Source organism: Salmo salar, chromosome ssa10 (genome assembly GCF_905237065.1).
Source record: "Salmo salar chromosome ssa10, Ssal_v3.1, whole genome shotgun sequence".
Lineage (NCBI taxonomy): Eukaryota > Metazoa > Chordata > Actinopteri > Salmoniformes > Salmonidae > Salmo > Salmo salar.
Genome location: NC_059451.1, coordinates 74,310,697 through 74,338,045, shown reverse-complemented (window position 1 = coordinate 74,338,045; position 27,349 = coordinate 74,310,697). Strand labels below are relative to the sequence as shown.

General features: G+C 41.9%; 1 protein-coding gene across 7 annotated transcripts in view; it reads right to left on the bottom strand.

Moving 5' to 3' along the window:
• The window catches only part of LOC106561060 (transcription factor SOX-6), a 146,934-nt gene that overhangs the window by 103,426 nt on the left and 16,159 nt on the right, over positions 1-27,349 (bottom strand). For all 7 annotated transcript variants that reach the window (XM_014124667.2, XM_045688091.1, XM_045688092.1 and 4 more), the window contains exon 2: positions 7,584-7,655. The gene's annotated coding sequence lies outside the window, so the exon portion shown is untranslated. The remainder of the gene's footprint in view (positions 1-7,583; positions 7,656-27,349) is intronic.

Here is a 27,349-nt window from a genome sequence, read left to right as displayed (position 1 = left end):
CTTACCACAAATCCATCCAAAAGGGTGCTGACTTGCCAGGTCAGTTCTCTCTGACTCTGTTGAAATGACTGTCATTATAGACAGTGCTACACTTTAACAACTGAGAAACCAGGAGGGATATAGGATGTGTACCAAGTGGTATCCTATTCCCTATAGAATGCACTACTTTTGACTAAGGCCCATAGGGCTCATGTGAGGTCAAAAGTAGTGCACTATATATGGAATGGGGAATAGCAATGGGGATAGCAATAGTTACAACTGTTTGGCCATGTGTCTGTCTTGAAAGAACACTATGGCCGCATCCTAAATGGCACTCTATTCCCTATATGGCACACTACTTTTGACCTGGCACATTGGGCTCTGGTCAAAAGTAGTCCAGTATGTAGGGAATAGGGTCCAATTTGGGATGCAGCCCAGAAGGAATACAGTTCTTTCAAGACAGACCAATTGCCAAACAAACAGTTGTAAGGAGTTTAATTGTGTCCTTCCTAAAAAACAGATGAATGCTGTCAAGGTTAAATGAACTGTGATTTGCCATGAATGCACAAATAACACAAATAACGGCATGAGTGGAAAAAAAGGTTATATCTAATAAGGATGGACTAAAGGGCATTTCATAGCTGTAACCAGTGCATTGCCAAGACCCATGAAGTAGGGACACAGGAGCATGATCTGACTTTGCCAGAAAGGAGGCCGTATATGTACCAACCTTCTCAGAGTAGGATGTCCATGTTATCCTATTCATTGTGATTTAAAAGCTTCTGTGGGACAACATAATGGCCATGATTCAATGATTACATAACCCAAATTTGTATGCCATCTGTAAATGTGAGAAAAAAAAATGGCTTTATCTCTGGTTGGTTTATCTCTGGCAGAGATAATGGATGGGCTGGACATGTCAAAAGATGAGTTCAGATTGGTCTGCCATGTAGCATGCTTCTGTCTATAACATGAGCTGCATGTGTATGTGTGGATAATCCTGTCTATGGCTGTTTTTTTAAGATATCATGAAGAACCTAACAAGTTTTGCTACTGCTCTCGACATTGCTGCCCTGAAGTTAATAGCGCTACCGACAAAGCTCAGTGGGAAAATGTTGCGATGGACTACTTTCTGGAAAATGATCGTGCCATACTGACTCTCTCTGACTCTGAAAAGGAATCAGACAATGAGGAAATCCATGATTTAGTTAAAACATTTTTCATTGAACCAGACATTGTAGAGTCTTCTGATGACAATGGTGGGGAAGAAATGGTGGGGAAGAAGTTGACCAAGTTTTGAAATCAGTGGAATGCCTGGTGGAAGCAGAGAGATGATTGCCAAATGCGTAGAGAGTCCAAAAAGAGAACACAGAAAGAAGGCTGTTGTATAAAACACCTGTCTCCAGATTACATCTTCAAACTAAGGGCAACCATGGCACCCATGACAGAGGGAGAAGCATTCAACCATGTATACGGGTAAGGGTCTAGCTACATTTTCAGATATTATTTGTTTCTAATTTTGTCAGAAAGTCGTTTTCATTTCAAGTTAAAGTGTACTGTTAGGTAGCTAGCTAATGTTAGCCGGCTGGCTCGCTAGCTAACGTTGTGTGTATGATCTGTGTAGGAGCTCTAGTGGACGACAAGCCTAGTGGAATTCCAAGTTGGATGACCATTCAAATACATCTTTCCCAGTCAGAGATTGTTTTATTCCCAAATTCCCAATTGTTTTGAACGAAGCATTAGAGTTGGGGATTATGGTTCATTGTTTAGCTAGCTAGCTAGCTAGCTAGCTACAGGTCTAAACAAAAGACTTCACTATGCAAGTAACCATTTCACTTTACTGTTTACACCTTCTGTAACTTAAGATTTTATTTGATATAGTGTGTGTTTACTTACCAGAGTGGGTAATGTGAAGCACAACATGACCTGCACCAAAGTCAAATCAGGATATAGGCCAAGGTCTGGATAAAGTTTATTTTTACAATTACTTTTTCTACTACTTTCACCACTTTTAGTCTTGAAAACTTTGGTTGTTTCCTACACTGTGAATCCTTAAAGAGGTGGGTGGGGCTACGGCTTAAGAGGGTGTGAACGATGCTGAATAGGTGTAGACAAAGAAGAGCTCTCCAGTAGGTGTACCAAAATATTCACAGGCCATTTTCTCAAAAGTGGCGTTACAAGTTTATCAACTTTCAAAGCAGAATTACTTTCCCATTGTTCCTCAACTGTAGTGTACGATATACCATTTTCTAGCTCGGAGTCTCTACTTTTAGCCACTGTAAAAAAACACACTTTCAAATTTTGCTACATAAGCCTGAATCGAGCTGGTTGGTCAGGAAGAAACCGTGAATTGATGTCTGTCCTGACAGGATTCATACTCTGTAATTGTGTTATGAGCGTTCATTTTTGTCCTCTTCCCGCCGTGTAATTCAATTGGAAAGGCAATTGGCATCTTAAAAAGAGACAATAATGTAATTTAAAGTTTCCCGCTAAACCTGATCAAATTAGGATTTGGAGACGATTGATGCATTTAAAACTGAAGTGGTCTTGTTTCCGCCATGCCTCGGCTCTGTACTTCAAACAACATCAAAAGTGGAGACAGTGAGATCTAGGATAGGTTTGTACAGGTTAATGGTTCTTCCATACAACCATCCTGGGCCTGTGCATTTCCAAATGTGGCAAAATCCAAAATGAATGGAAGAGATAAGCACCATGTTCTTTCCAGATTTGCAGTGCTTATGTTGTTTTCCGTTCATTTTGGTTGAAGCTGCATCTCGTTAACCAATGGGCTGGGACAGGAACTCATCTTGACATTAGACTACGATGGAGGTTTGAAAACATCTGACAAACTTTGATTTTAGAGTGTACTATTCCTTTTATTCTCATTCATAACAGCCCTTCAAGACTTTCTCCAGGTGTAGACAATCTCAAAGGCCTCTCAGCCAAATTTAAAGAAATAGAGTTGACTTTAACTTTACGCAAGTGATTTCAATTAATGAGTTAAGTGGTATGGCTAGGAGTACAACATGAAGCGCACACCTCGTTAACAACAAAACCTTTGAAATGGAGCTCCCTGCCCTAGACAACAAAGTAGACATGTATTAGCCTATCACCAAACAGTAAATCAGTAATACCTGCCCAAGTTGAGGGCCAATGAGGATCAGGTACCTGATGACCTACTGTATACTGTAAACTCCCTCCCCCTCCGACATGAAGACAACTATTATAACAACTATAATTACTTTAAAAGTGTGACTAACCATTTGGCACTTTTCTTGAACTTCTCCCATCTTTACATTTCATAAGTTTCTCCTATCCCCTGGCAAAACCATTTAAATGTATATGACTTCAGTATTGCCGGTCTTAATTTTGGCTAGTGTTAACTACAACGACATTTGACTCTTTATTGCGAACAGGGATAAAGTCCATTAAAGGGCATACATAGCGCTAAAAGGTTCCTGGAGTGTTGCCTGCCTGTGTGTCTTTAAAAAGAGGCCTTTCTACATCATACTGAATGCTCCTTTTGAGTGAACACAGAGAAACACACTGATAGGAGTAGTGATCTACATCCGTATGAGGGAAGCGATCAAAGGAACCCTGTATGTGAACGATGAAGGCAAACTAACTGACACGCAAAAAGTCAGGTACAGTTTGTTCAGATAAGCGAAAAGGCGTGATGGGCCGCCACTCAAAAAGATGTCGCATAAAGCTTACTTCATTTTTATATTATTTATATTATTATTATTTTCACTGCATCAGGGATAGCGTACACAAGACGTTTCAGCTTTGCGATCTCATTCAGTGTGTAGGTACAAATCTTTTTCATTCAAAACAGCATTTGTAGGGAACACAGGTGAGCAACCGATGAGCAGCAGGTGCTTCTAATCAGGGTTGTCACTCATCTGCCAATCAGGGATGTTGCTTCTCTGGTCTACCTGCATACAAGTTACCACATCTGATATGAACAATATGTTTGATAGATATCTTGATCGTTTCTAGGTAAATAAAGATGGATTCTGGAAGGCGTAATTTAAAGACTGATGATAGTATATGCCAGCGCTTTTTCACAATAGACTTGATGGTATTATAGCTATCATTGAAAGTAAGTATATCGTTTTTGTTCGGCTTTATGAAGTAATTGATGGCTTCTGTTCAAGCTTTCAACTAGTTATTTAAAAATCTTTATCAAGCCAGGTATCAGGGTACCGTCTCGAGTGGAAACGCTCAATGAGAGAATTTGATTGTCTATCATGTTTTTCCTCTGTGTCACAGATGCGACGCAGTCTATGAAGTTGGCTGCCTAGTAAACCTATTTTTAGGGGGAGAGGATGGTAACTATCAGCTGTTCATATAGTATTTTATCTATAGGTTTTCTGTAAAGTGTAGTACTTAGAGATTGTCCCTTCTTTGTAACATGTACCGTACATCTAAGAAATGTATAGAGTTAATGTAATTTTGCATAGTGAAGAAGATTGATTGTGCTCTAGAGTTAACGTAGTTAAAACATGTATTTTTTTTACATTTCGGAACCCGTCCAGATCATAAATCAATTGTCTATATAGCGGGTTAAATATTTCACATCATCTTTGTAAGGATTATTTTCCTAAATGAAATCCGATTAGAATTTCCCCCATCGCTGTGTAGTTAGAGCTAATGGGGTTCCCATCGCTGTTCCAAAGGTCTGTAGGTGGTAATATTACTAAAATAGTTTTTAGAAAACACTAGTTGCGTAAGCTCAATTATATAAATGTACAGGCACATCGCTTTCCTGGTTGGAGAGGAAGAATATCAGAGCCTCTATACCTCCATCATGAGGAATACTTGTGTATAGCAATGAAACATCAAGAGTGACTCGCCAATCACAGAGGAGGAATATGATAAATAATCAATTTCTCTCCTTTATTATTTACTTAATAAATACCAACCAAAACAGAAGGACCCCTTGACTTCTTCCACATTTTGTTACGTTACAGCCTTATTCTAAACTTAATAAAAAATTTAAAAAATTCTGGGGAGCGTTGCTGCACACTTATTTTCAGGTCTCTCCAGAGATGTTCAATTGGGTTCAAGTCCGGGCTCTGGCTGGGCCACTCAAGAACATTCAGACACTTGTCCCGATGCCACTCCTGCATTGTCTTGGCTGTGTGCTTAGGGTTGTTGTCCTGTTGGAAGGTGAACCATCGCCCCAGTCTGAGGTCCTGAGTGCTCTGGAGCAGGTTTTCATCAAGGAGCTCTCTGTACTTTGCTCCGTTCAGCTTTCCTTCGATCCTGACTAGTCAATCAGTCTCTGTCGCTGAAAAACATCCAACAGCATGATGCTGCCACCACCATGCTTCACCGTAGGGAGGGTGCTAGGTTTCCTCCAGACGTGACGCTTGGCATTCAGGCCAAATAGTTCAATCTTGGTTTCATCAGACAAGAGAATCTTGTTTCTCATGGCTGAGAGTCCTTTAGGTGCCTTTTGGCAAACTCCAAGCGGGCTGTCATGTGCCTTTTACTGAGGAGTGGCTTCTGTCTGGCCACTCTACCATAAAAGCCTGATTGGTGGAGTGCTGCAGAGATGGTTGTCCTTCTGGAAGATTCTCCCATCTCCACAGAGGAACTCTAGAGCTCTGTCAGAGTGACCATCGGGTTCTTGGTCACCTCCCTGACCAAGGCCCTTCTCCCTCGATTGTTCAGTTTGGCCGGGCGGCCAACTCTAGGAAGAGTCTTGGTGGTTCCAAACTTCTTCCATTTAAGAATGATGGAGGCCACTGTGTTCTTGGGGACCTTCAATGCCGCAGAAATGTTTTGGTATCCTTCTCCAGATCCTGTCTCAGAGCTCTACGGACAATTCCTTTGACCTCATGGCTTGGTTTTTACTCTGACATGCACTGTCAACTGTGGGACCTTATATAGACAGGTGTGTGCCTTTCCAAATCATGTCCAATCAATTGAAATTACCACAGGTGGACTCATTTAACATAACATTTAACATTTAAGTCATTTAGCAGACGCTCTTATCCAGAGCGACTTACAAATTGGTGCATTCACCTTATGATATCCAGTGGAACAATCACTTTACAATAGTGCATCTAAATCTTTTAGGGGGGGGGGGGTAGAAGGATTACTTTATCCTATCCTAGGTATTCCTTAAAGAGGTGGGGTTGCAGGTGTCTCTGGAAGGTGGTGATTGACTCCGCTGTCCTGGCGTCGTGAGGGAGCTTGTTGAAGTTGAAGAAACATCTCAAGGATGATCAATGGAAACAGGATGCACCTGAGCTCAATTTCGAGTCTCATAGCAAAGAGTCTGAATACTTATGTAAATAAGGTATTTGTTTTTATTTTGAATACATTTGTATAAAACACTGTTTTCACTTTGTCATTATGAGGTATTGTATGTAGATTGATGAGAAACATTTTTTAAATCAATTTTAGAATAAAGCTGTACCGTAACAAAATGTGGGAAAAGTCAAGGGATCTGAATACTTTCTGAATGGACTGTACTTACTTTCAATGATAGCTATACTAGCTTCACATCTATTGTCAATAAGCACTGGCATATACTATCATTAGACTCCTCTTTAAATTCTGCCTTCCAGAATTCACCTTTATTTACCAGTGGTGTCAAGTGATTAAATAAAAATACTTTGTTGTTTTTTGGGGGTATCTGTACTTTACTATTTATATTTTTGATTACTTTTACTTCACTACATTACAAAAAAATATAGATATAATTTTTACTCCATACATATTCCCTGACATCCAAAAGTACTCGTTAGATTTTGAATGCTTAGCAGGACAGGAAAATCGTCCAATTCACACACTTATCAAGAGACCATCCCTGGTCAACCCTACTGCCTCTGAGTGTTGGAGTGTGCCTCTGGTTATACGTAAATTAAAATGTAATAATTGCAATTTAGGTAGCAGAGCTCTTGATCCAGGAGGGGATTGAATGTCTCTGCAGTAACCAAGAAGCTTGATCTTGCCATCTAGCTACTTAGCTAGCAAACCAAATGCATAGCTGGAGCCCTGAGCTACATATCATTTATTTGACACAACTTAAATGTATTATAGTTACACTTAACTTATAGTAACAAGCAGAGGCGTAGCACGCGCCCCCAGGTATTGAAATTCATATGGTACAAACTGTAAGATTTGTACCTACACACTGAAGGGTGCAAAGCCTTTACGCAACATCTTTTTGAGTGCGGACCCATCATACCTTTTTGCTTATCTGAATTTCACAAGTTTTATGCACCAACCAAACTTCTGAGAGAGCACGATGGTCCCCTTTTGATTAGGTACAGTTTGTTAATCTAAAATGCAGACATGAAAAGGTGTGCGCGCCACTGACATTACCAGTTATACAAGACCGCCACGTTTCTTCATAGCACAACATTCGCACTAAGAATTCCAAGATTTAAAGTGAAAGTTCACTTTTTAAAATGTTCTACTTATTTTCTACTTCCCTTTGGCATTGTCGATTTCCTCCAAACCGTTAAAAAAAAAACTATTAGCGGACTATTTAGCAACGTCCAGAATAAGCTTAACTTCAAAAAAGTGAACTCTCTCTTAAAAATGATGTCTTCCACAGCAGAAGTTAGAATAGCCATAACACTTACCGCAGTAGAGAGACTTCAACCCCAACACCCTCAGCTCACTTATGGGTCAGTTTTTGGATTCATGAACGTCACCTGAAAAAAAAGAGCAAAAACAAGAGGTCATCACTACATTGTGATTAAGGGGGGAAAAAATTTAAACAAATATGGACAGCGTAATGATTACAAGGTCATATCTTGCACACATAAATGCCTATGTTATGTATTCAGTTTTTCATGGAGTGTGAATTCCCACAAATGTTTTTATTGGACAGAGAAGAGATAGGAGAAGAGTGTGTAACGAAGGCAGCGGGTCATATTCGAACCCACGCTGACACCTGGTAGATGTGCTGTAGGCTACAGCGCTGACCTCTAGTCCACGCGTAATTGCCACTTAAGCTGCTGTTGTTTTGATTGTAATGAGAAATATCTCATTAGGTTCTGTGTGAATGATCACGATTCGCTCAGTGTGCGCCCCTAAAAACAAAAAGGTCAGGGAATCTTTAATAAATGCTGCTTATTCTCGTTGGTTATCTTACGTCTCCGTCTCTAGCATAGTCCTGTGCACTTCTGCCCCCCCTCCCTTGCATATAGGCATGGAATGTTCTTTTTATACCTGCTGCCTATCCAACAGAGAGCCTATATGTGGGAGAGGCAGTGTAACGTAATGTTGCAACACACGGCACCACACGAACGACAACACACATTGGATGCAGGCACACAAACCCAGAAACACAACTTTACGATTATTGAACACAGCTTTGAAGTTGGAAGCCTTGTTGTTCCCTGATTATTGTTGACGCTGCTGAGGTAGGACATTTTGTCCTCGTAGACTTGGGAGGGAGAAGAAGGCGGTGGCACCCTATCCCCTATGCGGTGAGCTAGTTTTGACAGGAAACCTATGGGCCCTGGTCAAAAGTAGTGCTCTACATAGGGAATAGGGTGCCATTTGGGACGCAGAGAAGATCGCTCACTAGCTACTTAGCTTCTAAAGAGCCTATTCTCCTGCCTGTGACTGTCAGTTACCGTGAGTTACTACGGTCAACCTTAATTGATCCACAAGCTTCCCTAACTACCTGGGTTTGTGGCGCCACGGCAACAAATAAATACAATAAAGCAGGAGCTGCTGCCTGAAAACTTCAGGGCCCAGTAGGGGTGAGACGACGGTAACAGGTAAGGAAATGGACAGACCAGCTCATTAGACACCTAATAGGAGAAAACAGGACTTTTTGGCTTTCCATTGCGAAATATTTTTAATCTCGATAACTCATTTCTGGGTAACAATTAACTACCTTACTGTGAATGTTTTGAATTAAAATTGTGAAAAAAAACTAATTCTTTCTTAGCAAAGAGCAATTTCTTAAGCAAGAATTGTCCTAGGACTGTCTGGGAGTGGTCTGAGTGGGGAGGGGAAAACTGAAAATTTGCTGTTATTGGCCGAGAGGTTTGGAACTCTCTTAATGGTCTATTAAATAATTTACCGCTTGGTGAAGTCAAAACTCCATCCCAACAAAACATGCTGGTCTTTTCAAACAGCTCTTACACTAAAAGGGCATTATCATAATTTTCACAATTACATAGTATTATTCCAACTCATATTGTGCAAATTAGTCAAATGAAGATTGACTGAACTGGGCCTTTAACCTGATATGTTGTATGTTCTCAACTTAGAGCAGTGTCTGTTGAGAACAAACTACAGGTACAGTAACTGACAAAATAAAGGACACACCAATATAAAGTGTCTTATTAGGGCCACAACGAGCCAGAACAGCTTCAATGTGCCTTGGCATAGATTCTACAAGTGTCTGGAACTCTATTGGAATTATGCGACACCATTCTTCCACGAGAAATGTAATCCTTTGCTGGTAGGAAACGCTGTCTCAGGCGCAGCTCCAGAATCTCCCGTAAGTGTTGAGATCTGGTGACTGAGACGGCCATGGCATATGGTTTACATCGTGCCCTGTGAATGGGGGCATTGTCCTTGGTTTTTGCTCTGACATGCATTGTCAACTGTGGGACCTTATATAGACAGGTGTGTGCCTTTCCAAATCATGTCCAATCAACTGAATCGAGATGTTTCTACTACAAAGGATGATCAATGGAAACGGGATGCACCTGAGCTCAATTTCGAGTCTCATAGCGGAAGATCTGAATACTTTTTTTTTTTATACATTTGCAAACATTTCTAAAAACCTGTTTTCTCTTTGTCATTATGGGGTATTGTGTGTAGATTGATGAGGGAAAACATTTATTTAATCCATTTGAGAATAAGGCTGTTAACGTAACAAAATGTGGAAAAAGTCCAGGGATCTGAATACTTTCTGAATGCACTGTATATACTGAAGATGTGAACCTAATAATTTGGTACGATGAAGTCAGGACAAAATTGGACAAAAATGGCATGTGAACATAACACACACAGAGAGAGAGAGTCAAAACGGTCGACCCAAACATGCCTTTGATTCTACAATTTGAAGCTAATTGAGAACAACGAAGAAGAAAAAAATACAGGGGCACATAAGATCTTTTATTCATAGCTTCATTAAGAAAATTATTCTCTAGTAGAACCATATTATTTTCTTTGAGTGTACAATTAAGAGCATTTCCAACAAAAACAACCAGAACCCTTATACTACTAAACAATTACTCAGCAGAAAACACCACCACTGTGCTAGAATCATCCACTCATATCCCTGTTCCATGGAATAGGGTAAAGTTGCAGCTACTTATTTGGTAACCCAGCACCGGGTTTATATTGGACAGAACACACACAGGGTTAATTTTGATGCAGCCAGTTGGGTTGTGTGAATAACCCAACAAGTTGGGTTGTTAAGGATTACCCAAACATGGGATAATTTAACAATCATTTGATTTTTTTTTTACTCTCAATGGTATATAATATATAAGCCTTAAAGTATTTCCAGGAGGCGTGGTTTATTACGGGCATGGCTTTCAGCTAGATCTTATTGGCCACCCGTAAGAGTACATGTCATTCATACCTCCATTTATAAAAAATGAAATAAATACTAAAAAAAGCATTTTACACATTCTTCTATAATATTAAGATTATTTATTACATATTACAACAAGTTATACAATGGGTGGGTTGACTGCTGATTGGTTAAAACCGCATTCCACGGCTATTCCACGGCTAAATCTATGATGTTGAAATGTTTATTTACTCTGTTCCATCTGACTGCGTAACCCACTGTCTCATCAGCCAAGCAATTTATAAACTTGTTCACTACTATAAAAAGCATCTAGACATTATCTCACATTTCTTTTAGACTAACATTCAGTTTTCAACAGCGGAGACTTGTATAAACCTTGATGTCTATCTCTCCGACATTTGCAACACTGTTTCAATATTCAAATTCAATCTCCAGTTGTCCCATAGTAATGAACGTGTCGGGAGTCAGGACGAGACAGGCAGGCAGTGTTTCTCAACTTGTTGAAATCATGAATCAGCTGGCATCGTTTTTTTTACTTGGCTCATCGTGCTCTTGCAACTCCTTGTGGCGGGCCATGTGCCTGCAGGCTGAATCTGGTCGTCAGTTGAAAGGTGTTTCCTCCGACACATTGCTGCAGCTGGCTTTTGGGTTAAGCGGGCAGGTGTTAAGAAGCACGGTTTGGCGGGTCATGTTTCGGAGGACGCATGACTCGACCTTCGCCTCTCCCGAGCCCGTTGGACAGTTGCAGTGATGAGACTGGATCGCAAATTGGATATGAAAAGGGGGGTAAAAAATGAAAAAATAACAATAACGGTGATCATGCCCTTGAAGCCAGCCCTCAAATTCGTCTCAGGCCTAACAACACCGGTGCCAATATATCCTCCAAACACCGGCTTCGAGGACATTATCACTTAAGTATTCCACCTTACTGTATCCCAACAATGGGATTTCCATAGGCTTTCAGAAAACTCATACACTTCTGTAAGTCTCATTGAAGCAACAAAAACATCAATGTTCGACCTTAACATTTGATAACAGTACAACAGAACAGATGAACAGGAAGGACATTTACTCTCAGGGGTGGCTAAAAAGAACCATCTGAAAGCTGCGCCCCTACTAAACTACACCTCCAGTCTTCTGATCTGACCCGCTGGGTCATGTCTCAATAACCTACACGTAGCACCGATAATGAAAACAGCCCAACTGAGTGACCCAACGCCTGCAACCCAGCAGCTGGGTCAACCAAACAACCCAGATCTAGGAAGCTGATCCTAGATCTGTACCTAAGCGAAACTTCACTCCAGAGCCTGTCTCTGTCTCTGACTGTTTCACAGTCAGTTGCAGAACAACCACTGCCACCCCATAATTTATTCCATAATACCACAGAGTCAAAGCCACCTTTAAAAACTTTACACTAGGTCGGGATCTCTCAAGTTCCGTTCACATTCTCTCGTTAGCTCGTCTGAACACGTTCCAGATATCTGCAGAACCAGTTATTCTAGCTCTCCTCTCCTCCATTCTCTCCTTCTCCACCGGTCCACACACCCTCGCCACTCTCCCATCTGCAGCTGGTGGCCTCAACACCTGAAGGATGCTGGGTAATCAGAAAGACAGCTGGCTACCCAGGAGAGGACAAGAACAAGCCACGGAACACACTTAACACACATGCGTGTGCACATTAGAGCACACACACACACACACACACACACACACACACACACACACACACACACACACACACACACACACACACACACACACACACACACACACACACACACACACGTGCACTAGCCCGCACACACACTTCACACGCACACACTTCTTAACATAAACACCATCATTTCACAGTATATGGCATGCGACATGCTCAAAAGAAGTGTTCAGCCTCGAAGACATTTGTGTGTGTGCGTGCCTGTGTTTTCATGTGCGTTCATGTACATGTGTGTTTAAATAAATCTCGCTGTGCAGGTCAATGCTCTGTCCGTGCATAGAGGCGAGGGTGAGAGGCTCACGACCCTGCTATGATAACCTAATTAATTGAGGTCTATACCCAGGAAAACACAGAGGTCTGACACAGAGGTACCAGAATAACAAAAGACAGGCCTTCTCCTCAGAGTACATCCACCAGATCATTGAGTTACTGGGCCCCATCCAGTCCAACTCCGGCACAGCTGGTGGGAGCATTGGGGAAAAAGTAATGATCCACACAAACATACACACACTCATGTGCACATAATGCACACACACACACACACACACACACACACACACACACACACACACACACACACACACACACACACACACACACACACACACACACACACACACACACACACACACACACACACACACACACACACACACACACACACAGAGAGACAACCAGTCTCTCCCCTCCACACATACACGTCCCAGGCCTTCCCTAAGAACTGGGAAAAGGCTGCTACCTGTTTGGCAAGTGTTCTATCAGCTGTGATATATTACTGTCCATGCTAGGTGAACATTCAGGCAGCTGTAGAACATACCTGTTTGAGTGAGGATCTGGAAATGGTTCAATTATAGGGTAGCTAGCAACCTGTTTGGCAAAATGTCAGGTAGTTGGTGAGATAATAGCTTTCGTGAGTCAAGAGAGAGACATTGACCAACGAAAGACGGTACAGTGGTACAACCAGGGTAAATATGTGGAGAAATACACACATGGTGCAAGGCATGCAGTTGGACAAACACATGAATACAGTACATTGCCGGCACACTAAAACATCCATGTGTTGTCTCGTCCCAGTTGTCAATTCTGCTCAGAAAAAAAACACTGAGACATTCAATAGTAGACAAAGAGACACTGTGAGACAGAGAGCATCTCGATAACACTTGCAGCCCCTGAGCTTCGGTGTTGCGATGTCAATGCAGTACTAAGCACAGCACTACTCAGATACTGTTTTACAGCAACGGTCAATTAAACTACAATAGAGGTCAATTGATCCGGAAATGACGAGCTTAGGTCAGTGGATCCACTGAGTACTCACTGACGGTGCTACACTCTCAGAAAGAAAGGATTAGATTTGTTCCTAAAGGGGTACAGCCTCTTGTCACAGGGGCAGTACCCTTTTATTAACAGGTACATAATTGTACCCCAGCTTAAAGGTCGACCGACTATGACTTTTCAACGCCGATATTGATACCGATTATTGGAGGACCAAAAAGAGCAGATACTGATAAATATTTGTAATAATGACAAGTACAACAATACTGAATGAACAATGAAGACTTTTATTTTAACTTAATATAATACATAAATAACGTCAATTTAGTCTCAAATACAGTTGAAGTCAGAAGTTTACATACACTTAGGTTGGAGTCATAAAAAATCATTTTTCAACCACTCCACAAATGTATTGTTAACAAACTACAGTTTTGGTAATTTTTACAACAATTGTTCACAGACAGTTTATTTCACTTATAATTCACTGTATCACAATTCCAGTGGGTCAGAAGTTTACATACACTAAGTTGACTGTGCCTTTAAACAGCTAGGAAAATTCCAGAAAATGTCATCATGGCTTTAGAAGCTTCTGATAGGCTAATTGACATCATTTGAGTCAATTGGAGGTGTACCTGTGGATGTATTTCAAGGCCTACCTTCAAACTCAGTGCCTCTTTGCTTGACATCATGGGAAAATCAAAAGAAATCAGCCAAGACCTCAGAAAGAAATTGTAGACCTCCACAAGTCTGGTTCATCCTTGGGAGCAATTTCCAAACGCCTGAAAGTACCACGTTCATCTGTACAAACAATAGTACGCATGTATAAACACCATGGGACCACGCAGCCGTCATACCGCTCAGGAAGGAGATGCGTTCTGTCTTCTAGACATGAATGTACTTTGGTGCGAAAAGTGCAAATCAATCCCAGAACAACAGCAAAAGACCTTGTGAAGATGCTGGAGGAAATGGGTACAAAAGTATCTATATCCACAGTAAAACAAGTCCTATGTCGACAGAACCTGAAAGGCTACTCAGCAAAGAAGAAGCCACTGCTCCAAAACCACCATAAAAAAAGCCAGACTATGGTTTGCAACTGCACATGGGGAAAAAATATTGTACTTTTTGGAGAAATGTCCTGTGGTCTGATGAAACAAAAATAGAACTGTTTGGCCATAATGACCAGTGTTCTGTTTGGAGAAAAAAGGGGGAGGCTTGCAAGCCAAAGAACACCATCCCAACCGTGAAGCACGGGGGTGGCAGCATCATGTTGTGGGGGTGCTTTGCTGCAGGAGGGACTGGTGCACCTCACAAAATAGATGGAATCATGAGGAGGAAAATTATGTGGATATATTGAAGCAACATCTCAAGACATCAGTCAGGAAGTTAAAGCTTGCTCGCAAATGGGTCTTCCAAATGGACAATGACCCCAAGCATATTTCCAAAGTTGTGGCAAAATGGCTTAAGGACAACAAAGTCAAGGTATTGGAGTGGCCATCACAAAGCCCTGACCTCAATCCTATAGAAAATTGGTGGGCAGAACTGAAAAAGCATGTGCGAGCAAGGAGGCCTACAAACCTGACTCAGTTACACCAGCTCTGTCAGGAGGAATGGGCCAAATTTCACCCAACTTATTGTGGGAAGCTTGTGGAAGGCTACCCGAAACGTTTGACCCAAGTTAAACAATTTAAAGGCAATGCTACCAAATACTAATTGAGTGTATGTAAACTTCTGACCCACTGGGAATGTGATGAAAGAAATAAAAGCTGAAATAAATCATTCTCTCTACTATCATTCTGACATTTCACATTAAAATAAAGTGGTGTTCTAACTGACCTTGGACAGGGAATTTTTACTAGGATTAAATGTCAGGAATTGTGAAAAACGGAGTTTAAATGTATTCAACTGTAAATAATGAAACATGTTTAAATAATCCAAAAACACAGTGTTGGAGAAGAAAGTAAAAGTGCAATATGTGGCATGTAAAAAAGCTCATGTGTAAGTTCCTTGCTCAGAACATAAGAACATAGCACAGTCAGCGTAGTCAGCTCAGCTTTCCCCATTGAGACCGTGTCTGTGCCTCGATCTAGGTTGGGCAAAATTAAAAATGGCGGTGTTCGCTTTAGCAATCTCACTAGTATAAAGACCTCCTCCATTCCTGCCATTATTGAAAGAGATTGTGATACCTCACATCTCAAAATTGGGTTACTTAATGTTAGATCCCTCACTTCCAAGGCAGTTATAGTCAATGAACTAATCACTGATAATAATCTTGATGTGATTGGCCTGACTGAAACATGGCTTAAGCCTGATGAATTTACTGTGTTAAATGAGGCCTCACCCCCTGGTTACATTAGTGACCATACCCCCCGTGCATCCGGCAAAGGCGGAGGTGTTGCTAACATTTACGATAGCAAATTTCAATTTACAAAAAAAAAACAACAATGACGTTTTCGTCTTTTGAGCTTCTAGTCATGAAATCTATGCAGCCTACTCACTCACTTTTTATAGCTACTGTTTATAGGCCTCCTGGGCCATATGCAGTGTTCCTCACTGAGTTCCCTGAATTCCTATCGGATCTTGTAGTCATAGCAGATAATATTCTAATTTTTGGTGACTTTAACATTCCCATGGAAAAGTCCACAGACCCACTCCAAAAGGCTTTCGGAGCCATCATCGACTCAGTGGGTTTTGTCCAACATGTCTCTGGACCTACTCACTGCCACAGTCATACTCTGGACCTAGTTTTGTCCCATGGAATAAATGTTGTGGATCTAAATGTTTTTCCTCATAATCCAGGACTATCGGACCACCATTTTATTACGTTTGCAATTGCAACAAATAATCTGCTCAGACCCCAACCAAGGAGCATTAAAAGTCGTGCTATAAATTCTCAGACAACCCAAAGATTCCTTGATGCCCTTCCAGACTGCCTCTGCCTACCCAAGGACGTCAGAGGACAAAAATCAGTTAGCCACCTAACCGAGGAACTCAATTTAACCTTGCGCAATACCCTAGATGCAGTTGCACCCCTAAAAACTAAAAACATCTGTCATAAGAAACTAGCTCCCTGGTATACAGAACATACACGAGCTCTGAAGCAAGCTTCCAGAAAATTGGAACGGAAATGGCGCCACACCAAACTGGAAGTCTTCCGACTAGCTTGGAAAGACAGTACCGTGCAGTATCGAAGAGCCCTTACTGCTGCTCGATCATCCTATTTTTCCAACTTAATTGAGGAAAATAAGAACAACCCGAAATTTCTTTTTGATACTGTCGCAAAGCTAACTAAAAAGCAGCCTTCGCAAATGGAGGATGGCTTTCACTTCAGCAGTAATAAATTTATGAACTTCTTTGAGGAAAAGATCATGATCATTAGAAAGCAAATTACAGACTCCTCTTTAAATCTGGGTATTCCTCCAAAGCTCCATTGTCCTGAGTCTGCACAACTCTGCCAGGACCTAGGATCAAGGGAGATACTAAAGTGTTTTAGTACTATATCTCTTGACGCAATGATGAAAATAATCATGGCCTCCAAACCCTCAAGCTGCATACTGGACCCTATTCCAACTAAACTATTGAAAGAGCTGCTTCCTGTGCTTGGCCCTCCTATGTTGAACATAATAAACGGCTCTCTATCCACCGGATGTGTACCAAGCTCACTAAAAGTGGCAGTAATAAAGCCTCTCTTGAAAAAGCCGAATCTTGATCCAGAAATTATAAAAAACTATCGGCCTATATCGAATCTTCCATTCCTCTCAAACATTTTAGAAAAAGCTGTTGCACAGCAACTCACTGCCTTCCTGAAGACAAACAATGTATACGAAATGCTTCAGTCTGGTTTTAGACCCCATCATAGCACTGAGACTGCACTTGTGAAGGTGGTAAATGACCTTTTAATGACGTCAGACCGAGGCTCTGCATCTGTCCTCGTGCTCCTAGATCTTAGTGCCGCTTTTGATACCATCGATCACCACATTCTTTTGGAGAGATTGGAAACCCAAATTGGTCTACATGGACAAGTTCTGGCCTGGTTTAGATCTTATCTGTAGGAAAGATATCAGTTTGTCTCTGTGAATGGTTTGTCCTCTGACAAATCAATTGTAAATTTCGGTGTTCCTCAAGGTTCCGTTTTAGGACCACTATTGTTTTCAATATATATTTTACCTCTTGGGGATGTCATTCGAAAACATAATGTTAAATTTCACTGCTATGCGGACGACACACAGCTGTACATTTCAATGAAACATGGTGAAGCCCCAAAATTGCCCTCGCTAGAAGCCTGTGTTTCAGACATAAAGAAGTGGATGGCTGCAAACTTTCTACTTTTAAACTCGGACAAAACAGAGATGCTTGTTCTAGGTCCCAAGAAACAAAGAGATCTTCTGTTGAATCTGACAATTAATCTGGATGGTTGTACAGTCGTCTCAAATAAAACTGTGAAGGACCTCGGCGTTACTCTGGACCCTGATCTCTCTTTTGAAGAACATATCAAGACTGTTTCAAGGACAGCTTTTTTCCATCTACGTAACATTGCAAAAATCAGAAATTTTCTGTCCAAAAATAACGCAGAAAAATTAATCCATGCTTTTGTTACTTCTAGGCTGGACTACTGCAATGCTCTACTTTCCGGCTACCCGGATAAAGCACTAAATAAACTTCAGTTAGTGCTAAATACGGCTGCTAGAATCCTGACTAGAACCAAAAAATGTGATCATATTACTCCAGTGCTAGCCTCCCTACACTGGCTTCCTGTTAAGGCAAGGGCTGATTTCAAGGTTTTACTGCTAACCTACAAAGCATTACATGGGCTTGCTCCTACCTATCTTTCCGATTTGGTCCTGCCGTACATACCTACACGTACGCTACGGTCACAAGACGCAGGCCTCCTAATTGTCCCTAGAATTTCTAAGCAAACGGCTGGAGGTAGGGCTTTCTCCTATAGAGCTCCATTTTTATGGAATGGTCTGCCTACCAATGTGAGAGACGCAGACTCAGTCTCAACCTTTAAGTCTTTACTGAAGACTTATCTCTTCAGTAGGTCCTATGATTAAGTATAGTCTGGCCCAGGAGTGTGAAGGTGAACGGAAAGGCTGGAGCAAAGAACCGCCCTTGCTGTCTCTGCCTTGCCGGTTCCCCTCTTTCCACTGGGATTCTCTGCCTCTAACCCTTTTACAGGGGCTGAGTCACTGGCCTACTGGTGTTCTTCCATGCCGTCCATGGGAGGGGTGCGTCACTTGAGTGGGTTGAGTCACTGACGTGGTCTTCCTGTCTGGGTTGGCGCCCCCCCTTGGGTTGTGCCATGGCGGAGATCGTTGTGGGCTATACTCGGCCTTGTCTTAGGACGGTAAGTTGGTGGTTGGAGACATCCCTCTAGTGGTGTGGGGGCTGTGCTTTGGCAAAGTGGGTGGGGTTATATCCTGCCTGTTTGGCCCTGTCCGGGGTATCATCGGATGGGGCCACAGTGTCTTCTGATCCCTCCTGTCTCAGCCTCCAGTATTTATGCTGCAGTAGTTTATGTGTCGGGGGGCTAGGGTCAGTCTGTTACATCTGGAGTATTTCTCTTGTCTTATCCGGTGTCCTGTGTGTATTTCAATATGCTCTCTCTAATTCTCTCTTTCTCTCTTTCTGTCTTTCTCTCGGAGGACCTGAGCCCTAGGACCATGCCTCAAGACTACCTGGTATGATGACTCCTTGCTGTCCCCAGTCCACCTGGCCGTGCTGCTGCTCCAGTTTCAACTGTTCTGCCTGCGGCTATGGAACCCTGACCTGTTCACCGGACGTGCTTGTTGCACCCTCGACAACTACTATGATTATTATTATTTGACCATGCTGGTCATTTATGAACATTTTAACATTTTGACCATGTTCTGTTATAATATCCACCCTGCACAGCCAGAAGAGGACTGGCCACCCCTCATAGCCTGGTTCCTCTCTAGGTTTCTTCCTAGGTTTTTGGCCTTTCTAGGGAGTTTTTCCTAGCCACCGTGCTTCTTTCACATGCTTTGCTTGCTGTTTGGGGTTTTAGGCTGGGTTTCTGTACAGCACTTTGAGAATATCAGCTGATGTACGAAGGGCTATATAAATAAATTTGATTTGATTTGAACATATAAAAGCAGGTGGTTCCTTTTAACGAGTCTTCAAAATTCCCAGTTAAGCCGTTTTAGGTTGTAGTTATTATAGGACTATTTCTCTCTATTCCATTTGTATTTCATAGACCTTTGACAATTGGATGTTCTTATAGGCACTATAGTATTGCCAGCCTAATCTCGGGAGTTGATAGGCTTGAAGTCATAAACAGCGATGTGCTTCAAGCATTGCGAAAAGCTGCTGGGAAATGGAGGAAACTGCAGTTTGAATGAATGCTTACGAGCCTGCTGCTGCCTACCACTGCTCAGTCAGACTGCTCTATGAAATCATAGACTTAATTATAATATAATAAACACACAGAAATACGAGCCTTAGGTCATTAATATGGTCAAATCCGGAAACTATCATTTCGAAAACAAAACGTTTATTCTTTCAGTGAAATACGGAACCGTTCCATATTTTATCGAACGGGTGGCAACCCTAAGTCTAAATATTGCTGTTACATTGCACAACCTTCAATGTTATGTCATAATTATGTAAAATTCTGGCAAATTATTTACAGTCTTTGTTATGAAGAAATGGTCTTCACACAGTTCGCAATGAGCCAGGCGACCCAAACTGCTGCACATACCCTGACTGTGCTTACACTGAACGCCAGAGAAGTGACACAATTTCAGGCACCGCATTGATTATATGCAACGCAGGACAAGCTAGTTAAACTAGTAATATCATCAACCATGTGTAGTTAACTAGTGATTATGTTAAGATTGATTGATTGTTTTTTTATGATTGTTTTGTTTTTAATGCTAGCTAGCAACTTACCATGGCTCCTTGCTGCCTGCACTCACGTAACAGGTGGTCAGCCTGCTACACAGTGTCCTTGTGGATTGCAATATAATCAGTGTCCAAAAATGTTGATTACCGATTATTATGAAAACTTGAAATTGGCCCTAATTAATCGGCCATTCCGATTAATCGGTCGACCTCTACCCCAGATAGTACCATTCTCCACATGTACACAAGCATGCTTTTTGCCTTTATATAGTGCCACAGCAGCGACAAAGCCATTTGTTCCTTATACGTGACAAAAATGTACCTCTACCATAGACCACTTAAACTGGTACAACACATCCACTCACAGGTGGCAAAAAATAATTATCTGAAAGCCACACCCCCACTAAGCCACGCCTCCAATATAATTTCCCTGGATACCTTGCCTATTTGTTGGTGACAGAGACATGGTTGTTGAATTCATTCATTTTCAGTCCTGTGGCCTTCAACAAGTGAGTTCCTAGGCACATATACAATACATTACATATCTCATAAGGCCTTTTGAGGTCTAGTTGTACCCTAATACAGTGGCCTGAAACTCATGGTTTACAGGCCACATCAGGCCTGCATGTAGGATTGCAAAATTCCGGTAATTTCCCAAGAATTCCCAGATTTTCAAAAAATCCTGGTTGAAGGTTTCCCTGCTTATTCCGTCTCGTTTCCATTAATCTCCCAACCAGGATTTCTGGAAAACCTGGGAAGTTTGGGAAAGTTACCAGAATTTTGCAGCCCTACCTGCAAGTCATGCTGGCCTGCAAAGTGATTTGTAATTCCAACAGTTTGAATGTGTATTTTTTTTTTTAAATCTACCTGTAGTAGAGCATGTTGGGAACTATGATGATAATAATAATTATGGAAATGTGCCTTTTTCAGGTACCACCCCAGTGACAAAGCCAGTAGTTTATTTTAGGTGGCAAAAAAAATCATATTTGTACCTTATGGTGGGTATTGAGGGTACACAAAAATACGCTGGTAAACAGAAATGTACCTTCACATTGCACCAATTTGTAAGTCGCTCTGGATAAGAGCGTCTGCTAAATGACGTAAATGTAAATGTAAATGTACCCCTTTTTTTGAGAGTGTGATGATTGTACCTTTTATATTCAAAATATGAGGTCGAAAAATGGGGTACCATTATACTCTTTATCCGCACATGTACCGTAAAAGGTACCAAACGGTACCATGTGAGATCATTATGTGTACCTCTGAATGCACATATACATGTACCGTAAAAGGTACCAAACGGTACCATGTGAGATCATTATGTGTACCTCTGAATGCACATATACATGTACCGTAAAAGGTACCAAACGGTACCATGTGAGATCATTATGTGTACCTCTGAATGTACATTGTGTATTTTTAGATTTTTGTACCCCAGGGAACGATACTGTACCTTTATAATGTTCTGGTTGATCCCTTGTTTTTGTAGCCACTCTTTCACTCATTGAGAATGCAACCCCCAATATAAGGGGTTCCAAGACAACAGGTCTGTGTTCATTAGGACAAACTGTAGCAAAATGTTTTCACAACAGAAGCCTTTTTTATATGGGGTTCATATAGTATCTCCCCGTTTCGGGCCGCTTTCTTTTGTTTCGTCCCTACTGAAAACGACCCAGATGTCAGTATGGATGAAAACTCCAAGTCAACACATTCATGAGGGGAACAAGGTAAGGGATGACTTGCATGACTGAAATGCTATGGTGCTGGCTCACAAAAGACCTGGTTAACATTGAATCGACTTAACTGACAACAAGCATTATTGAAGCCGTCGTTAACATGAAATATTGCAGAGGTGAGGGGAAAGGGGGCAAGTGGCAACACATCAGTCTCAACCTCACCCTTGCTCGGTACACTTAGGCAAGATTACATTATGCTCGCTGCCATTGTTTCCCGGTTTTCAAGACAAAGCTTGTTCCACTCTGCAAACTCTCGCTGAACGTTGTAAAAACAAGGGCGAATGTCAGAGGGAGCCGTGAATAGGATTTCTCTTCTTTTGTTGGTATGCACAAACACGTCACTGCGTGAGAGAGAAGAAAGGAGGCCCTGCGAGGGAGTCGAGGAGCCCGACGGTCTTCGCATGAAAATACCTATCGTGAGAAGAAGTGCCTTCTTGGGCCTAGACAGAGTTCTCGGAAAACAGACCCCTGACAGACCCCTGAAAGGCAGACCTATGAACTCGTAGAGACCGTAAATGAAAGTTCAACAGTCATAACACTACCAAAAGAGATATATACCACAGGTCCCAGAGTGGTGAAGTGTAAAAAAAAAAAAAAATCTGGGGCCCATAGTTTTTCCTGATCTGGTAACCTAACCAGGTAAAACTCTGGACCTTATAGTTTTTCTAATCAGGTCACATGGTTTTTTTTAAAAACTCCTGGAAAAACTCCTGGCCTCGAGGAAGATGAAAACCCTGTCGAACTGCAGCAACCTTGTACTTGTTTATATTAATTATATTCCAAAGAAGGCCTAGGGAGGGTTCTTATGCACAGACATGGAGAAAGCAACATGATTGGACAATAAAACTCAGATGCAAGTGTAGACCTAATTAAAAAAAAAATTGCTATTGTGTTTTTTTATTAATTCCAGTTAATCATTTTGGATTGAAAAGTTATCGGTAGCCTAGTCAGCCCAAGTTTGAATATAAACCAAATTTGATCCCATTCACATTTCCTCACAAACAAATGGGCTATAAATACACAACGTTACCGCTTCGTTTACCCTGGCCAGAGGGACAGGGTGCATAGTGTGTTGTTATATGTTAATAACATTTAGACTATGTTACCCAGCAGGGTATGCGGGGGGGGTGAAGAATGCCTTGCATGGCTGAACAAGGAGTTTTCTAGCTGAAGTATATGTTGATTAAATGTAGTTTGTCATTATACAAGGAACAAACATAACACATAGTAGGCTAGACTATGCAGCTGCTGTTAAGTAGCATACAGTAGCCTTCCCTGTGGCTCAGTTGGTAGAGCATGGTGTTTGCAACGCCAGCATGGTGTGTGCAACGCCAGGGTTGTGGGTTCGATTCCCACGGGGGGCCAGTACAAAACAAAATAACAACAAAAAAATGCATGAAATGAAATGTATGAAATGCATTCACTACTGTAAGTCGCTCTGGATAAGAGCATCTGCTAAATGACGTAAATGTAAAAATGTACAGTTGATCAGACTGAAAAAATAGTATTGTTTCCATGCAATACAGCATATCAGATCGCTAATGTTTAGGTGTATAGGCACGTACATTAATGTAAGAGTTTTGCCTGTGTCTGTTGGGAGTGATGTGTTATCACGCTTGCTAAATAAATACCGGAGGAAAGTGGCAAGCATGCCTTGAGCTTTGTGCCCGGCCCGCCCAACCCGCGATTTCTGTGAATCTGATTGGTCAAGCAAAGAGCCTGCGGCAGCACACCGATGTGAAGGATAGAGAAATTGTACGTGAGTTGACAAATCATGAGGCAAATCAATAAAAGAAAAAACAGCACTTTGCCCCTCTTTTTAATGCTTTGCGTCGATAGATTTTAAGTGGTGTGGAGCTGCCACACCTGATTGGAAAGTGCTGTGGCAAATGCCGCCTCGCCGTAAGTTTTCTGGCGGCCCTGAACTTTAAAACTTTTAAAGTACAAATACAAAGTCGGAGAGAGAAAAACACAAAGAAACAGTTCCTGACCTGTGTGGAGATATCGTAAGAACCCATGAAGGCGACAAAACACAGAACCAAGGGGACTGATCCCAGAGCAGTATCATTTGACAGCACTGTATTGAAGAGTTGCACAGCATCAACCTGATGTTGACTGTGTCATGGCCCCAACAACTATTTAAACTGTCAGGGCAATTAACATAGCAACTGGCATGCTTTAATTTACAAGGCCAGCTCAGGTCTATAATTAATTGCTGCGTGCGTAAAAGTAAATGAATCCAGTGGGAAACGGGGGGGCTTAATCTACGAGAGAGGGAAATGATTTAGTGGAGGAACACAAATCTACCATATGATGGAACTCAAGGAAGGCGGTGTACAGTGTGTTGTGGAATTGAGATGGGGGAGTTAGACAGGTCTCTCTTAAAGGAGTAATCTGCTCAAAAACTATCTTTAGGTATTTTTTTTCATTGGTCCCCTGTTGATACAGTCCCGAAATGTTTTGCGTGTCAGAAATCAAGTTCTCAAGATATAGGACTTTCCAAAAGCAAATTGTAACTTGCCACATCATCATAATGATGCATTTTGCATCAACTTGCCACAAGTTACTTTCATATGATTCAAAACGCATCATACTGTGACACTTTCTGTATTTTTAAAGTTCCATATCTTGAAAACTTGTTGCTGACATGTGGACTAATGAAACAAATACCACAAGATTGTTTTTGAGTGGTGTTTTCCTTTAAGTCAGGAAATGTCTAAAAAACGTGCTCACTCCAAAAGTCCTTCTCAGTGGGGTGCTGAAGCTGCTTTCTTAGGTCAGGAAAAGGGTGAGAGCTGTTTAATCGGATCTTCATTGTCTCTTTACTGTCTCGTCTACCTTTTCTCCAGAGACAAGCTTCTGTCGTGCTGACCACTGCTTTAATCAAGTGAAATGCACATTCAGCAGAACGTCCCCTTAACTTGAGGAGGTTAAACAGGAATGGTTGTGCTTGAGAAGGCGGGATTAGAAAAGAAGCAAAGAAAGATAGAAAGACACATATTGATCCTCAACCTATCCGCTTCAGCTACCTTCGTCACTCCCACGGATCCTAATATTGTGCACATGCAACGCGGTGAGTTCTCTCCTCTTCGAAAGAAGACGAACTCTGAATCACAACCAATCGCCTTAGAACTTGAAGAGAGTTGACAACCTGATTCGCTGTTAATCGCCAATGACAAACCTGCCTGTCAGAAAGGGGGTGTATGTGTTTTTGAAGTTGTTCGACACCATCAAAAGCACTCGTCATTATTCTCTTTCATCTGGACCACCAACTATAGAAGTGTGTTACGCGATGACAAACGAGCACAAGAACATACAATCATCTATGGCGGCTTCCATGACTGCTCTTATTCACAAATCTGTCTCATAAAAAGGTTGGCACTTAACCCTTTTCCGGTGTGCACCGTGAACAAAACAGGCACAGAGTCCATTGTGCATTGAGACCGGCGGCACGCTAGCGCGGTAAAAGCACACATGAAGTTTAACAATATATGGTACGAGTAGAGCCAGCAACACTTTAACAAACAGGCCATGGGTGCCACAATAGCGCCTTTATGACAAGAGCTTAAGTAAAGCAAATGAGAGTTTTCCTACAGCATGCATCCAACAATAACAATTGACATCACAAGCCAGCCTATATTTGCCGTATTCAAAAGGGGGACACCTTGTAAGCTCTGCGAAATGAGACCACACATGACCACAGCCTGCTGAGGCAGCTATTTTCCAGTTCTACTGAAGGGAGGCCCTTACAAAGAGAAACAATAAGTTGGGAGCCATGAGAAAGGTTATTCTCCTATGGCTACACTTACTTCTAAATCAGCGTAGGTCCGGCAAGCCAGACCGACCAATCTCCCTTAATAACCCTATCAGTCCCGAGACTGAGTCGGCTTTTTATCAGAACTCACAGTGAAAGTGAAGTGTTTTACCATTTTCTTTTCAGGACAACCAGGGCTACAACTAGAACACAAAACACTTTGACATAAACAGTTGCAATCATCAATTTTGACATATGCGCCCCCCCCTCACTGGGAAATGAATATCCAACTAGTCAGTGACAACCGTGAGGAGTTTTGAGTTTTTTGTGAGCTTATTATAACATTTCAGACACTATGTCCTGGGATTCCCTATGATCTTCTATGTAGAAGAACCCCTTACCTTCTACCGACACTTGTGAGCGCCATAGAGCAAAATATGTGCATTCATGGGAGTCTCAGCTTTTCATCGATAGGTTTTAATAGTTTGTTGCTCAAACCGTTCTAACATTACAGAAGTTTTTGTAAAAAGACTCGGCCCTGGGCCGAATACCGGTCACAAATACCGGTGTAGCTCAGCCACAGTTAATCAGTCTGCATCTTAAAAAGGGTTAGTAGTCCAAAACTCGCCGGCGTTAAGGTGGGACTCATTGGGTTAACAACTCTGTGGTTGTAGGTGAGTTGGTTAGCGCCCATCTCATGGCGAATGCTAACGCAAGGCTAGCGTTGCGGCTACTGCCAAAAGGCCTGGTAGCATGAGGGCTGCGATAGCGGTGCTGACAGCACAACAGGTGGGTCCCGTGAAATGTCTGTAATTATTTTCAGATGGGCTGCTGTACACACCGCTAGTGGCGAGACGAGAGGAGCGTTTGAGAAACTCTTCAATAGAAATGTCAGTGCACCTCAACTGCTATCGGTCATATTGTATACAGTGTGTTAGATTACATGAGGTCACATGCAGTCCTGCAGCAGTCCAGCCCAGTCAGTACTGGTGCCAAAGCCCCTCTTCAATAATCCGTCATCCAGAAAGACTATGCCTCAGCAGCCCAGCGAATAGGATTCCTGCTTAAACAAGGTTGTACTGTATACAAATAAGGCATGTGAGAGAAACATATAGCCTAATACAAGTTTTAACGCTACATCATTGCTTGTCTCTTGAACTGTGTCCCATGGTTGGACTCTTAAAACACAGAATACCATGTTATACACCGCGTAACGCTCAATTGTATTTCACATGGAGAGATTTCAGGGTTGTCAATCAAAGCGTACTAGTGCATTTCTATTCTGGGTTTCCCGAATCCATCCCTTTCCCTGTGGCCTCACTCCCCCTCCCAGGCTTCCAAACAAGAGCCAGTCTTACTGTGGGCCCAACTCCCACCACCACCTCGTAATGACGACAGTTTGATTAAAGGCCTCTCTCCAAGCTGGAAACCACGGGAACAGCCTGCGTCGACAGCTGCTGGCCACCGACCAATTAGCGTCGGCTATAAGGTCATGGGTGGAT